The following is a 16,504-nucleotide window of genomic DNA, read 5'->3' as shown; positions in this document are numbered from 1 at the left end:
TTGATGGATTAAGTACTGTATCGATGCCAATTGGATGCACCTTTTGATAGTGCGCTCGATTTTCTCTAGATGTCATCCGGATACGCGCATGATTGGCTGATTTCGTTTCATAACATTATACAGGTAACTCATATTGGAAGACATTGACACGCAGAGCTAGAATATGCTCCCAGTTTCCAGCTTTATATCATAGAATGCCAGCTTGTGATGAGTAAGGTTTTGATTTATATCATGGTGCACAAACGTGTATTTCCCATACAGTGAATTTACCATTCATTTCATATCGTGGGATGCTGTTGTATTTCTGTATACGTATTATCTGTCTTGACTCTTCATTTGAGGGCAGCATCTTATTCATTTACCTCTTCATCTAACTGCATTTCTTGGATGCATATCGCATTTTTGGTCGCACGGTGTAACTGCTTTCCTATCTTCAAAATTAAGAAAGCGCTGTAACATCTAGTTCTTTGTTGTAGAGAAGCAGTTGTAAGTGTGTTTATATATATATATATATATATATGTATGTTTGTAAAAAAGTATGTATGTATGTATGTACGTATGTATGTATGTATCTATGTATGTATGCATGTATGCATATATGTATAAATGTAAACGCATGCAAAGTTTTACCACCAAAGTTTTCTAATGTAACTAAAGGGAGAATTAAACTGAGAAACCTATGCTTCCCTAACGAAATAGCCTTTCCCTACAAGTCATTAATAGAACCGTATGTACGCCCACCATTATCCACAAATGTACGCTCAAATGTGAATAGAAAGGCTTGAAGAATGCAAGCTCTCTGCTATCTCAGAGCCCGCTTGAGTATGTTTTGAAACTTGGAGGCCAGTTCCATTGAAGTGTTGGTAAAGTTACAGCTGAATATTTCTAGCGACCGTTTAGTAGCATGTTTTCTGCGTTCTACTTTCTTTTGTCGCCGGTCATACATTTAAATAAAAAAAGAAACCCCGAAACATGAATAAAGCACAATACTAAACTCCACTGTTAATGCATTTATGCATATTTCTTCTTTACATTCCTGCATTATGTAATCATCTTCTTTCAGTTTCTGGATCCTGGTAAAACAAAAAGCGATATCCAAATAAATCATTGCACATTGCATTACAAAAAAAAAAAAAAAACCCAGAAAGAAAGAAAGAAAGAATGAAAGAAAATAGACAGGAAAAATTTATAAATTATTCATCCAGAATTTTAAAGAAAGCTCAAGTATTCAGTTTCATTTGAATTTCTTTCATTGAAATTCTTTTTGTTTCATTCAGTTGCGAATAATTATCGTCCAAAAACTTTGCTTCGTATTATCGAACTTTTTTCTGTTTATATTCTGAAAAAGAACGTTCACCAAATGAAAAATAAGCAGCCCGATACATTGCATGGTTGCATGAAAATATGCGTACTTCACAAAACTTGAAAATTTTCAAAATATTATTATAATAATAATGATGACGCTAAGGCTGATCACGATTATAATGATGGTGAGGATGATGATGATGACGGTAATTATTACTATTTTCGTTGTTGTTGTTGTTGTTACTGATGATGTTGTTATTATTGTTCCGATTGTTGTAATCGCTTCTTTTACTAATTTGCACATTAGTAATCAGTGCTTTTTCAAACATACAAAAGAGAAATTCGAGCCAAAAAGGAAAAATTATAAAGGAAAAATTATAAAATGATACGGAGTTATGTTAAAAAAATATTGAGACAAATGTTAACCGATTTGTAATGTTCAGTGCCTAAGACGAGGAAAAACGGAAATGTTTTCAAACAAAAAATAAAAAGAAAACGTTATTTAAAATGATGGCCCTTAAAATGAAAAGAATCGTTTTAGATTTGGTTTGGTTCATTTTATATATCTATGTAGTTGCAACTAGCTTTTTCTTTGCCTTATTTTATTAAGGATTTATATCAATTATTTTTCGTACGTAACAACAACCCGTATCTTCGGTTATTTTTGTCCGTATACATTGCGTTATTTTTCCCCGTTAAATTTCTCTGTACGTTGCGATGTTTCAAAAAGTTGTGTTCTTTCAACTAAATCCTTGGAAGAATTAAAGCAAGAAAAACAGGGAAGAAGTGTAATAGATAAGATATAAAAAAAAAACAAGACGCAAGTGGAATCGCATTTCTTATAACGTTTCACTGAATTTTAAATGATATTTTATTAGAAATCGAAATGGAAGTACAGAAAAAGATCGCGGAAGCAAATATGGCACATCTGAGCAGGCATAGAACACACTTACACAGGCACACACGTTTACACACCATACATGTTACCTTACATAACTTTTAGATAGTTCACTTATTTGGCTGCTGTTAAACTGGGGCACAGATTGCTTAGTCGAGTTACTCCGATCACCTATTATGAATCTCGTACTGATATCGTCACTTTTTTCAAACCACGAAGATGCAGGGGCGTAAAGAAACAAAAGCCGACTGGAAGTCTTCGAGGGTTGGAAAAAGCATAAATATACAGCCATGTGCACACATGCACCTATGAACACATACACCTATGCACACACAGATATTAGGAGTAAATATTCAAATGAATAATTATGTAGATAATTTTATCGTTATTATCAACGTTAAATTTAAATAATTGATAATGACAACAAAAGCATTGGTGATAGCAATTAGTAACCTTTTCTACTCTAGGCACAAGGCCCGACATTTGCGATAAGTGGGCCAGTCAATTAGATCGACTGCAGTACGCAGCTGGTATTTAATTTATCGACCATGAAAATATGAAAGGCAAAGTCGACATCGGCAGAATTTGAACTCAGAATTCAGAACTTAAAGTCTGACGAAATACGGTAAGCACTTCGCCCGCAGTAACAAGTAATATTAGCACTAAATAGACAGAGAATAAAATTTATAATTAATTATAATTACAATAGAGGTTATACGAGTCGCCTACTTCATGATTTTCATAAACCTTACTCACTTGCCCGATTTCTGTTGATCTGTTATGTGTTCAAGTTTACTCTATCAATAAAAATATTCAGTTCAATATTAACTCATTACATTTATATTACGCATTAAAGCCTTTATGAATTTGCTGAGCCTTCCACAGACACGTGTAGATCTCAGAGGGATCCAGCGTGACACAAGGCTGGCCCTTTGAAATACAGGTACTGGAGCCACGGGGAATAAAATGTCTAGCTCAAGGACAAACGCGTCGACATGAATTAAACTCACGACCTTTAGATATATATACATGGATTTATTTCGGGACGGTCATCTTTTTGTTTGACTAATAAAAACACGCACTATATATTTTTGCTTCACTCGTTTATTACTGTTCTTCTAAGATGAATATTCCTATGTGCGCATGTGTTTCTGTATATATATATATATATATATATACATATATATATATATACATATATGTACATATCCACATATATATATATACATATGTGTATATGGATATATATATATATATATATATATATAATATATATATATATATATATATATATGTATATGTATGTATATGTATGTATATGTATGTATGTTTGTATGTATGCATGTATGAACATAGTTAGTGAGATTCACTCTGAGAAATTGTAATATATCTGACATTGTCGAGAAGACATAGACCTTCCTTCCTCAGAACCATTAAATAGGTGCTTTAGACAACACTATATTAATCATATATTTTCTTATCATCAACGTTATCCTACGTTATCATTGTCGTTGTCGTCATCCTCATCTTAATCATCATCAGCATTGACAGTGTCTTCGTCTTATACATCGTGGCTATGAGTATATTTCATTGTTAACATTCACAGTACTGTTGCTCTTTAATTTGCATATATTTTGTTATTCTTCTTGCTATCGTTGATGATGTTGGTTTTGTCATATGTACAAAAGCAATTATAAGATAAATAGCAATAATGATAAGGAGAACAATGATAACAATTATTAATATTATTCTTTCATTAATGCTATTATTACTATTATTGTTGTTGTTAATGGTGGTGGTGGTGGTGGTGGTGGTTGTGGTGGTAGCGGTGGTAGCGTTGGTAGTGGTGGTGTTGGTCATGTGTTATTGTCTTATGATTCATTTTAATTTATATATATTGCACCTAAGTCTCAACCACAGACGTCAAGACACAACAAGGTATTTACGTCTGAAGATGCTCAGCTCTTTGATGTTGTTGTTATTGTTGCTCTTCTTCTTCTTCTTTTCCTTCTGGTTTCCCTTCATCTTCATATTATTATTATTATTATTATTATTATTATTATTATGCGGTGCCCCAGCATGGCCACAGCTGGTGAGCTGAAACTAGATAAAATAAAAAAAAGTATTACCATCATCATCATCATCATTATTATTATTATTATTATTATTATTATTATTATCATTATTATTATTATTATTATTTCTTCTGTTATTGTATACCTTTCATATCCATGTTTTTTATAATCGCGTGCCGAGACACATCCAGCGTCCTCGAGCGAATGAAGGATAAGAGATATTACAGTCTGACTGAAAGCTTGTGGAGGGGGAAGCGGCACTGGCAGTTGCGAAATATCATGTAATAAAATATTATGATTATCATTATTATTGAGTGAGAGAACAACACATAACATTAAAGTAACACTATGGTATACGAAGCCGAATAGACCCATCATGACATTCCATCTGATAAAAGTACTCCAGGGACATGCATCATAACCACATGTGCGCGGCATAGGGATTTTATATAAAAATAAACAGTGAATCACTATGCAGGTTGAGCCCAATTAGAACTTTCCCCAAGTAGTGTTGCTCGTTCAATGAAAAGCTCCCTGAATGTTTGTTTAAGGATGATGAACAAGACACCTTGTTTCCAATCATAAATTACTGAAAACAAAGAATTCCTCTCAGCACATGGCTATGATAAACTACCATCACCACGACCGCTACTTCTGCTCGTGGTCAGAGATGCATTTAACATCAGTTACTAAAGGATATGCTCAAGTGGTTAAGGTAAAGCAAATGACAAACAAATGTGGTATCGACCAGAATATTCTACACTTTTGTAAGTAGATATGGATGTGAGCTTTGCTCCATGGAGATATAGGAAATTTTGAAACAGAGGGATAATGTAAATTTATTAAATAGCCTTTTTGAACAAGGAGTATCGTGTATACATTGTACTACCCGTACCTTTAAATATTTTTTTAAATAGCATTCTGTTATTTCTGAATTTTAGATCTTAATGTTTTCTTAAAATCAATAAGGAAATAGCATAAACTGCAATATTTTTTTTATTTAATCAGCACAAGGTATTAAAAAATCTAATAACATAGACAAATTGAATAAAGTTGAATATTTTATTTTTAGTTTCTAAAATTATTACATAAATTCTAGATATCTAATGATGTTATTAAGTTGTATACTTACTCCACAATAAGTTTTAAAGATTTGGTAATTTTCACATCTATATCTACGAGAATTCTACTCCACCTAATCCTTTTCGATATTATAAATATTACCTTTATATAAGCCCAAATTATTACACCCCATATAACAATAAATATAGGATTTCCAAAAGAATAATTCTATTTCTCTATATTTTAATTTTTAAAAATTACATTTTTGGTTACTCCCTTCCATTGTATTTTAAAGATTTTTGTATGCGAGTCAATTAATGCCTTATTTACGGGGAATCTCCCCTTAAAAAGTTCTTCTAAATGTTCTTAATTAATATTTAAAACCTGATAAAAATAGATATTAATATCTAAGTTACATGGTTTCTATTTCCCTAAAACAGCTCTAGCTTCATGATCCATGTATGTATTAGAAAGCTTTATGATAATAAATTATAAATAATTAAATAACATTGTGTAAGTACCAATTAATAATTATAAATTATCATATAAGGATTAGAATAGCATATTCTTAAATCTAAAATAAAAACCATAATTTTATAAAAGTTTTGTTAATGATATAATTTTTGCCCAATAACTTGATCATCTCTTTACCCGACATTAAACACTAGTCATTTATAGATATTCTCATGGTAAGTAAATATCAATTTTAGTCTAAAAATTGTAGAATTATAAAAAAAATGTTCTAACAATTTACCTTACCTATCAATATAAATAAGCTAGATATATTTTATAAGTTTTCAAAACCAAATCTGTTCTACCCCTTGTCTATAACATTCTACAAAGATTTATATTGACTTTTCATTATATTCATTTTCATTTCTTTACTTGAAGTTTAAACCAATTTTCTTATATATCATTTTATTTATAATATACTTCTATAAGTTTAATACTCAATCTATATAAAACTATACTGGTATATTTCACTATTTATTTATAATACATAGAAGTATGCTCTAAAATTATTAGCATCTAAAAAATATATATAAATTTTAAACTTATTCCTTTAATTTAACTTATTAATACCAAAAATTACTGTTTAATAACTAACTATAAATATATGTTAAGTTAGTATAGAAATATATAAATATGGAATTATTTCTATATTCACCATCCCTCTATTGTGTAAAATACAGAAACATTATTCTAATTTTTTTGTGTGTTTGTTGGTGTGAAATCAATTCTCTAAAATGTACCTATGTATATAAAAATAACACTGAGTTTATGGTTGTTAAATACTTAAGTATTATAGGTTTTACTCTCCCTACCCCATCAGCTTTAGCCTGCAAATTTTGGCGGAAATATATTCGTACTGAACCAAATGGTTTTACTTCAAACAAATCTTGATTTATGACTCTGCCACTTAAACTGTCTTTTTACTCTATCCATAAAAAGATAGATTCTAGTTTCTATTAGATTTGATAAACTAGTCTATAAATTAGAATTAACCCCCACCCCATTAGTAAATCTGAATAAGAAAATAAAATCAATGATAAGCAGTGTCTTCCTGTGAAGAAATCAGTTACAACTATGATGTTGTTGATGAAACATGTTATTTGTCTATCTACTTATCCTCTTTGTGATTTTGGATAATAGAAAAACTATGCAAACGAATCTTTCGAAGTAAACTAAATTCTATATTTTTATGCAGCTGAAGATTGCTCTACATTTTAAATTGATGTAATATTAGCATTGTCCAATTATATGGAGTCGCATGAAACGATCGTACTGCACTACCTCTGGATATCCTTGTTGCTTATTTTGATTATAATCACTCCATTTTGAATTATATGGATAATACCATACTAAATTCTAGTGACTTTAACTTAAGTACCATATTTAACTGAATCTAAATTTTATTGAACTTATATATATAAATATATATAAATATAAATATAGATAGATAGATAGATAGATAGATAGATAGATATGGAGAGAGTGTGGGAGAGGCCGATATACATATAGTTCAAATTTACAGTAAAACAAAAGATGAAGGCAGATGTAGAACAACAAACAGGTGTATTAGTTTGACGTCGGAAAAAATAGAAATGTCCTTTTACGTTTCGAGCCTACGCTCTTTCACAGAAAGGAATAAGACGAAAAAACGGCGAGAGGGAAAAAAACTCTGTAGTGTTTAGCGGTCGACTTATTTCTTTAGGAATATTTGATGGTGCTGATTGAATTTTATATGTGATATATGCTCATTGAATTGAAATCATGATGATTGGAGGTATATTGGGAAAATATTTCCCTGAATTGTTTTGTGGATTATATCGTGATGACGACATGACACACTAACGACTTAGTAGTCAGAATTTAAGGAATTAGCTCTTAGCATTACTGTAAAAAATAATCTTCTCTATGCTTATATTCTAGACGGAACTAAGAGACTATAAATGTTTTATTAGACTATACTACAAATGCCTGAGGTGTTAGAAGACGTACCTTGTTATTAACTACCTTGTTATTAACGTTTGTAAAAGTGCATACGAGACGTTGCTTTGGGGGAACCATCATTTTATTATAAATCAGTGGTCATATTCTTGTTTTCTCCGAATTGATGACACATGTGAAAAACACTTAGAGTAGAAATGGGCCTTGGAAATTTCTTAATTACATAGATTGCCATTTTCAGTCGGGTTCAAAGTATAGGAAGATATTAAATAGAAAATCAGTTAAGGTCATTCATTCAGCTGGAAAATATTTCGATTCTACTATGGCAGGTTACAATGCTGCAGGACGGAATAGGACTGAAGTACGGATCAACACAAACCATAGCAATGCACAATGTTTGAGAATGGATCACTATAAGTTTACAATTACGCAAAGTCGATTTATAGAGCTGTGAAATAGAGAAAAAACAAAGAAAGGCAAATAAATTGACCGCGGAAAACCTACTTTAGAAGCTCTTTCCTTTATTTGTATGTCCTGCTAAAAATAGGGCACAGCACTCTCAAAATGTATATGGTTCATACGTATATATAAATTGTTCCTGATATATTTTATAAAGCAGCATCTGTTAGCTTCTACTTTGATGTTTATCCCATGTTATTTATATAAAATACATATTGGCTAAAAACCAAGAAGTTCTGAAGAGGTCTGCTGTCGAAAAATAAGGAAATTCAAGAAACTGTGTAGGAAATACCTCCTTGATATCATTCGTAAACTATCTTATATCTATCTATCTATCTATCTATCTATCTATCTATCTATCTATCTATCTATCTATCTATCTATCTATCTATTTATCTATCTATATATCTATCTATCTATCTATATATATATATATATTATTTGATACTTTAGAATTCCATCTTCATATTTTAATCTATTTCATGTATGCATGTGTGCGTGTACGTGTGCCTCGCATGGGCTTATCTATGTGAGTACCAATGCGTGTACGTATGTTTCAGTGTGTGATTCCTCATGTGTCTATAATTGTGTACTGCGTAAATGTATGCGATGGTGTTGAAGAGGAAGACTAACATCGATTTAACGTTGAAGATTATATTATCATCCGATAAAGAGTGTGTCCTCATACTTTATTTATTTGAATTCTAACACATATATCTTCCCCCAAGAGAATCCATTTTTGTGGTTAAAATTGGATTTGAATATTCTTCGTTGGAAAGCATTGGGTGCGCCAGAAATGAATTTATTATTTTATTCATAAAGGTTATGCCATGTCAGGCGATGATATACAACAAGCATGGAAATAGTCCGAATTATATATCTGGGCATTTCACGTGTAAATCAAATTACAGAAATCAATCCAAACATGTATTGCTGGCAATGGAATTAAAATTTCATCAAATCATTAAAAATATTTAACAATAAAAATGTTACAAGCTGAGTGAAAATATAGGAAAGGAGTAATTGATTTAGCAAAAATTTCCTCAACGAAAAATATGCAGACATCGTATACTGGAAGCAATGTTTCACATATATACATAAAGATACACAAAGATTTCACGCAATACATACATACTGCGTAAATAGGTAAAACAACTTTCTCGTATATATGTCTGACTGTTTATCTATATTTATGTATAATATAGTTGTTTTCTAACAATTTTTTCGTACGATTAACAATACAACGCATCTTCGTTCATGTGCGCTGCTCCTTATCCGCATTAAAACTGAGGCAGATGTTGTGTTCTGCTCCAAACCACTCTACAATTCAAGCGTTTTGATTCATTTACGCTTTCCACTTATTTTCTTTAATACTGTATTCGTAATTATCGCAGTTATTCTGCCCCACATATCTATTTGCCGCTACTTCGTATATATTCATTTATAGAAGTGAATGTGCGAATGCCCCATACGATAGAAGCCTGAGATTTTCACTATGATATTCAAAATCTTACACAGTAGAACGTTGGTAAGCATGACGCGTGGATTTTACTATAGTTTGGTTTTGTTTATATTTTTTTCCAGAAAGTCATACAAAGAATACAATTCACTGAAGTAACTAAAATGACCTTCAAAATGGTTTCCTGAAGGAAGTTATGTATTGGAGTGTTTGCATGTGATGCACAGTTTTATAAGCTCAACTTGTAACGGATGTAACATTCACTCACACACACACACGTATACGCACTTATATATTCTTTGCATATTCTTTGCAAAACTTCATAGGGAAATAAGTTCGGACGATATGATGGGGACTTGAAACTTAAAATTTCAGACACAGATTATTATGTCTTCAATAAATGTGTAAATACGATACAGAGATCCGAGTGTAGGATGTTAGTAACCTTCAAACAGTGAGTGACAGATATGCAGAACATAAAGTGGACGGTGTAACATGAAAATAATGATATATTGGCACCAAGTGTAACGCTTCTGTAGTTGGGATTTTTATCAGCTACACTCGTTCAATTTTGTATATGTACACACACACATGTGTATGTATATATATGTATATATATGTATTGTTTTTCTCTAGTTTCAGCTCGGAGCATGCTGATGCACCGCCGTTTTGTGCTACACTGTTATTACGAAGAACCTCGTCTAATATGTGGCGCTTGGGGAAGAATGGAGTTTGATATAGCTACTCTCATTTGCACCTCTTGCCGTGAAGTAGGTTCACCTGGGACTCTCGACATGAAGATGTCCAGCTTTGATTTAAATACTGCTACATCTACTTTGTGCAAGTTCCTGAGACTCTTTGGGAGAATATTAAAAAGCTGTGGGCCCTTGAAACACAGGCTGTTGCAGAAGATGGTCCTGAAGCGTAATGGCATTGCTGGGATCTTTGGCACTATGCATTGTCGTCCCGTTCAAGCATTGGTGTAGCTTACAATGCCAAAATTTGGCACAATTCCTTCCAGGATCTTCCAGACATATATAACTGCATACCTCTCCCGTCTTCTCTCCAGGGAGTAGAGTCTTAGCTGTTTCAACCTTTCCCAGTAGCTGAGCTGTTGCAAAGAGATGATCTTCTTTGTGAATCTTATCTGGATTGCTTCAAGGTCCGCTGTTAATTTTACACTGGTGGGTGACCATAGCTGTGAGCAGTAATCCAGGCGACTGAGGATGAATATCCGCCAGAGGACCATCATGGTTTCCTTATCTCTGGTTCTGAATGTTCTTAGGATCCACCCAGCCAGTCGTCTGCACTTTGTCGCCATCCTGGTAATGTGCACTTGGAAAGAGGTATCATATATATATATTATATATATTATATATATATATATATATATATATATGCACTTGGGAAGAGGTATCATCACTCATGTCGATACCCAGGTCCCTCACAGACTTAGGCTCTGGGATTGAAATTCCCTGTGGGCCGGTGTATCCTGTAAGGATGCTGGTAGCGCAGGGCTTGAAATTTTTCAGCATTAAACTGAATATTATTATCCTCAGCCCATCTGTAGATTGAGTCCAACTCCTGCTGCAGGTGTGCAACATTGCTGGGGTTCTGTATTTTCTGCGAGACTTTCGTATCGTCTTCATAGCTGGCCAGAGTGACTATCCGGGCATTTGAGGGCATATCTGAGAGAGCCACTATAAAAAGCAGTGCTCCCAAGACAGTGCCCTGTGGAACACCGCTCACTATTTATGTGTTCATAGAAATGGCTCCATTAACCACTACTGCCTGACTCCTATCTTTCAGGAAATCATGTAACCACACTCCAAGTTTTCCAGCTATGCCGAGGTCACGCAGTTTGTGGCATATCATACCATGATCCACCTTGTCAAAAGCTTTTGCAAAATCAAGGTAGATTACGTCCACATTTGATTTGTTGATTAACTGCCTCAACACCCAGTCATAATGTTGTAAGAGCTGGGTCAGGCAGCTCCTATCTGGTCGAAAACCATGCTGGGTATCACTCAGCAAGTTATTTTCCTTATATATATATATGTTGTGTTCCAGCGTGGCCGTAACCAATTAACTGAAACAAGCACAAGAAAATAAGGATAAAACAATAAAGGAATATATATATATATATATATATATATATATATATATATATATATCTTTTAAGTTCGTTTACGGCAAATTTTTTGAATATACAAATAAGTGTTCCTATTGTGTTATGCTAGCTACAGCCTAATAATGCCAACAGGCAGTACCAGTTCTTTTGAGTCGCATCGAGCTCTCCCAATATAAGATATTGTTATATATGCGAACGTCCAAACACACATGTATATGAAGACACTAACACACACATATGTATGCTTGTATGTGTGTGTGTGTGTTTGTGTGTGTTACGACTGTCTATAACAATATTTCTACCACACTATTACTTACCGTTCAATATCTCTTGGGCAGCAGACAAGCAGGAAATAGCTTTCGTACTCAATTTAACCAAGAAAAACAATATTCTGTAGACGTATTTTGAGACCTGTAAGAGAGATGAAGTGTAATTAATTAAATTAATTTATTGAATCCGTCATTCTTAATTTAGTGATAATGAATATATGACGACTAAAAGTCCAGTACTTGAAACGCTACTATGAATATGTTTTTGATAAATTAAATGAGAAATATATAAGTCAATTAGGTAAATACTGCGTTACTATGTTTAAAATATGTAATTCGATGAAATACCGGATTATTCTATTGGACTTCTTTGATAAGTTATATAATGCATCTTAGTGATTTACATGAATACACCTTCATTATTTGAAAATTCGAGAAAGAATTACATTTACAGGTTCACTTTTTTCTTAACACTCACATTTTAGAGCTCCATGACCTTCATGTTTAGGAGCAAAATCTTTTTAACTGGTTCAATAAAACTGGAATTTTGGAATATGCGCATAAATATCAGTAGTAAGGGATGTATGTGGTACGATTACAATTTTTTTTAGGGTGTGTAAAGAGGGATATAAACCTCATCTGCAATTTTGATGAAATCCGAAACAGATATTCTAGTTCATTATAGAAAATATAACAGAAAAGTCTAATTCTTCATTTGAATGTAACCAGGCAACGCCGGGTATCTCTGCTAGTTTTCTATAATGGCCTTTCAGTTTTATTTGGCTTCTATTTCGTTATCATTATATTACGTGGAGGCGCAACGGCCCAGTGGTTAGGGCAGCAGACTCGCTGTCGTAGGATCGCGGTTTCGATTCCCAAACCGGACGTTGTGAGTGTTTACTGAGCGAAAACACTTAAAAGCTCCACGAGGCTCCAGCAGGGGATGGTGGTGATCCCTGCTGTACTCTTTCACCACAACTTTCTCTCCCTCTTACTTCCTGTTTCTGTTGTACCTGTATTTCAAGGGGCCGGCCTTGTCACTCTCTGTGTCACGCTGAATATCCCCGAGAACTACGTTAAGGGTGCACCTGTCTGTGGAGTGCTCAGCCACTTACACGTTAATTTCACGAGCAGGCTGTTCCGTTGATTCGGATCATCCGGAACCCTCATCGTCGTAACCGACGGAGTGCTTCCATAGCCATTATATTACAGTTGACAGTGTTTACTGCCTTAGCAATATTTCTAAAGGATTAGAATTTATGTGAATTTTACTTAGATGAATCACGTAGATTTTACACACGCACAAACTTCTATATATGTGTGTGCTGTGTGTGTGTGAGTATATATATATATATTATATATATTATATATATATATATATTTATGAAGTAAAAATTAAAAACTAAGAGTCACAAGGAAGAGTAAGTACGGTTAGGCAGCTTTTTAATCGCTACAAATATTTCATTACATACAGATCCTCGTATATACAGGATTTAAAGTTAAGTTCAAATTAAATTATGTAACAATTTACCTGTATAAGAAGATCTATAATTAGCTCCTCAGGCGATAGTAAGTTGATGTCTACGTAAGAAAATCTAGATATCTAAGGGTGAACAAGTCCTATTTGCACTCTTAACAGAACTCACCTCAACTATATATATATTATATATATATATATATATAATATATATATATATATTATATATATATATATATATATATATATATATATATTATATATATATATATATATCATAAGAGCACATAAAGCGACTACCTTCTAGAATATGGAGTTAAACTCTCAACGTAACCACCAATGACACTGAAATATTCAACAGAACCAACAGTAGTCGGGAAACTAGAAACAATTTTGCATATCATCACAGCTTAATGCTACATAGTTTGGTATTGTGGACCTACTTGTATCATGATTTCGTGTTGGCGCAAAACCTTAACTCACTTCAGCATATCTAACCAAGTGAAAAATACAACTCTTCACTTTGGAATCTGCTGGCGTTCTGAATTTACTTTATATTATATATATATATATATATGTATGTATATGTGTGTGTGCGCGTGTGTGTGTGTATTCGTGTGTGTATACACACACGAGTAAGTGAACGAACGAAGGTAACATGCAATATATTAGGTTGGAGTTGCATGTATTTCACAAAAGTTGAACTCAGATCCGCGTTCGATTTGATTATGTTAGTCGAGTAAGAATACGTTCAACGGACCTAATGTTTTTTACGTGAGAGTTCTGGGCAAATCTCGAGATAATGTTTAAGTAGTTAGGCCATTATTGGACACCGCAATTTACGTGGTATTAATACTATCAAAGAGTCAACGCCTATTTTCTTCATTTCTAGTCACCATTTTTGGACTGTATGTTGGCAAGATGCTAGCATGTCTTTGGCTGCAGGCTGCGATCTTATTTATTTGGCGACATTTGTTACTTGCATTATTTGCCGTACATCACAGCTTTGCAAGCTAGTAGCTCAATCATCGATCGATGGAGTACGAATCCGTTAGCGGCTTTACGTTGTCTATAAGAGTAATGTAGTTTTATAGTGTTGGGTTACAGATGAAATTCCATGACCATAAAAGGTTCCAGAGGGTTAACGGGAAAGGAATACTTTTCAATCGTGATGGGATTTGCTCAGCCCAGGATTATATATCCAGTTAATCACCAGCTAAAAGTTTCAAGTTAATAAACGAGCGTGCCCCAGGCGCCAAGAATAAAATAATTCATTCTCCTTTCTGATGGAACCTATGGGATAATTGACACATATTAATCTGTCCAAAAGGCAGATTAGGCAATTGAGAGGACCAGCTGAGTTTTGAAAAACACTCTCAAGAATATTGTATTTCATGTTGGAGATATCATTACAAAGAGCACAGTGTCATCAGGTGAATAGGAGGTGGAGACGTGGTGATGGAGATTGTGTATATTTGTATCTGAAGAATGTGCGAGATGAGCATTAATTCCTTCACATTTATTGGCTGACTCGGCTAGTGATCAATCGAAGCATTCCAGGTGTAAAATCCAAAAGAGTGAACATGTATCAGTAAATAATATATATGGTAGTCTGCCGCAAATGTGACACCTGTTTCCTGCAAACGTCCAATCATAATTGGTAAAATGAAGTAAGTTTTGGGTAGCATATTCATAGCCCAAACCCAAAACTACCCGAGATGACCAACGAAGGCATAAAAAACTAGAAACCATCGTGAATTTCTGTCAAACATCGCATACAGTCTCCTTAAATCTAATGGGAAAGTCGGGTGGTAGACCACAAGAAAATTTGAAATCATATTGAACTGTTATTAAATAAACACACGCATATACACGTGTAAGCATGCACACATATATGGCCTCTATCTTTGTATCTGACTGTCTGTCTGTCTGTCTATTTATCTATCTATCTATCTATCTAGTTATCTATTTATTTCTATCTCCTTCTCTGTCTGTCTGTCTGTCTGTCTCTCTCTGTGCACACATATACATCTATATATATATATATATATATATATATATATATATATATATTGTTATATTTCGGAATGGTCATATTGCCAGTTTAGCCAATAAAAACACACGCACTATATATTTGGTGTTATTTTGCTTCAGTGATATTTATTTTTTACATTAATCTTAATCTTATTTCGGCCAAAGTTCTTTCGTCACACTCCTGTGACCGCATCAGTGGTCCTTTGTTTTCTTCTCACTTACTTGTGTCTCTCCTTACTAACCGTCAGCCATTTTATATTTCTATTGTATGTCTTCATTTGCGCATGTTTATATCTCTATGTGCGTCTATGTTTATTTAGTGTGTGTGTGGGGGGAATGCCTGTAATATTTGTATCTTCTAGTTATATACATTCTTGTAATTTGTATTTTGTTTTTGTTGTTGTTGCTTTTGTTCTAATTTTGTTCATGTGTTTACATCCACCCATTATTATCATTACATATGCTTGTATGTATGTATAACAACAATATTAGTAATAATAATAATAAATCTAATGGAAAAAAAAAAAAAAAAGGAATATACATATACATATATATATATACATACACATACATATACATATATATATATATACATATACACACACATATATACACATATACATATACATATATATACACATATACATATATATATAGATATTCATTTCTATTTCTTTAATTACCTGTGTATTTATTATGTTTGCAGGATCCACTATTGTCATATGTTGTGGTGTGCGCTATTGCTCCATTCTAGTTTTCTATTCAGGCTAGGTTTATTTTCTATTATATGTGTAGCTTCTGTAATTTGTCTAATTGTTGCATCTGTTCTATGTGTGGACAATATCTTAATCTCTATGTTATTGATTGATCCCCCGTGTTCTTGT

The 16,504-nt window shown here is 33.1% G+C and overlaps 1 long non-coding RNA gene across 1 annotated transcript in view; it reads left to right on the top strand.

Moving 5' to 3' along the window:
- Window positions 1-5,362, top strand: part of LOC118763759 — a 5,480-nt gene extending 118 nt beyond the window's left edge. Inside the window, exons 1-3 of the long non-coding RNA XR_004999511.1 lie at window positions 1-12; window positions 1,613-1,618; window positions 5,351-5,362. The exon at window positions 1-12 is cut by the window's left edge and continues 118 nt beyond it. This is a non-coding gene — a long non-coding RNA (uncharacterized LOC118763759). The remainder of the gene's footprint in view (window positions 13-1,612; window positions 1,619-5,350) is intronic.
- The last annotated feature ends 11,142 nt before the right edge of the window (window positions 5,363-16,504 follow it).

This window comes from Octopus sinensis, linkage group LG6, assembly GCF_006345805.1.
Source record: "Octopus sinensis linkage group LG6, ASM634580v1, whole genome shotgun sequence".
NCBI lineage: Eukaryota > Metazoa > Mollusca > Cephalopoda > Octopoda > Octopodidae > Octopus > Octopus sinensis.
This window is presented reverse-complemented; position numbering and strand designations above follow the sequence as displayed.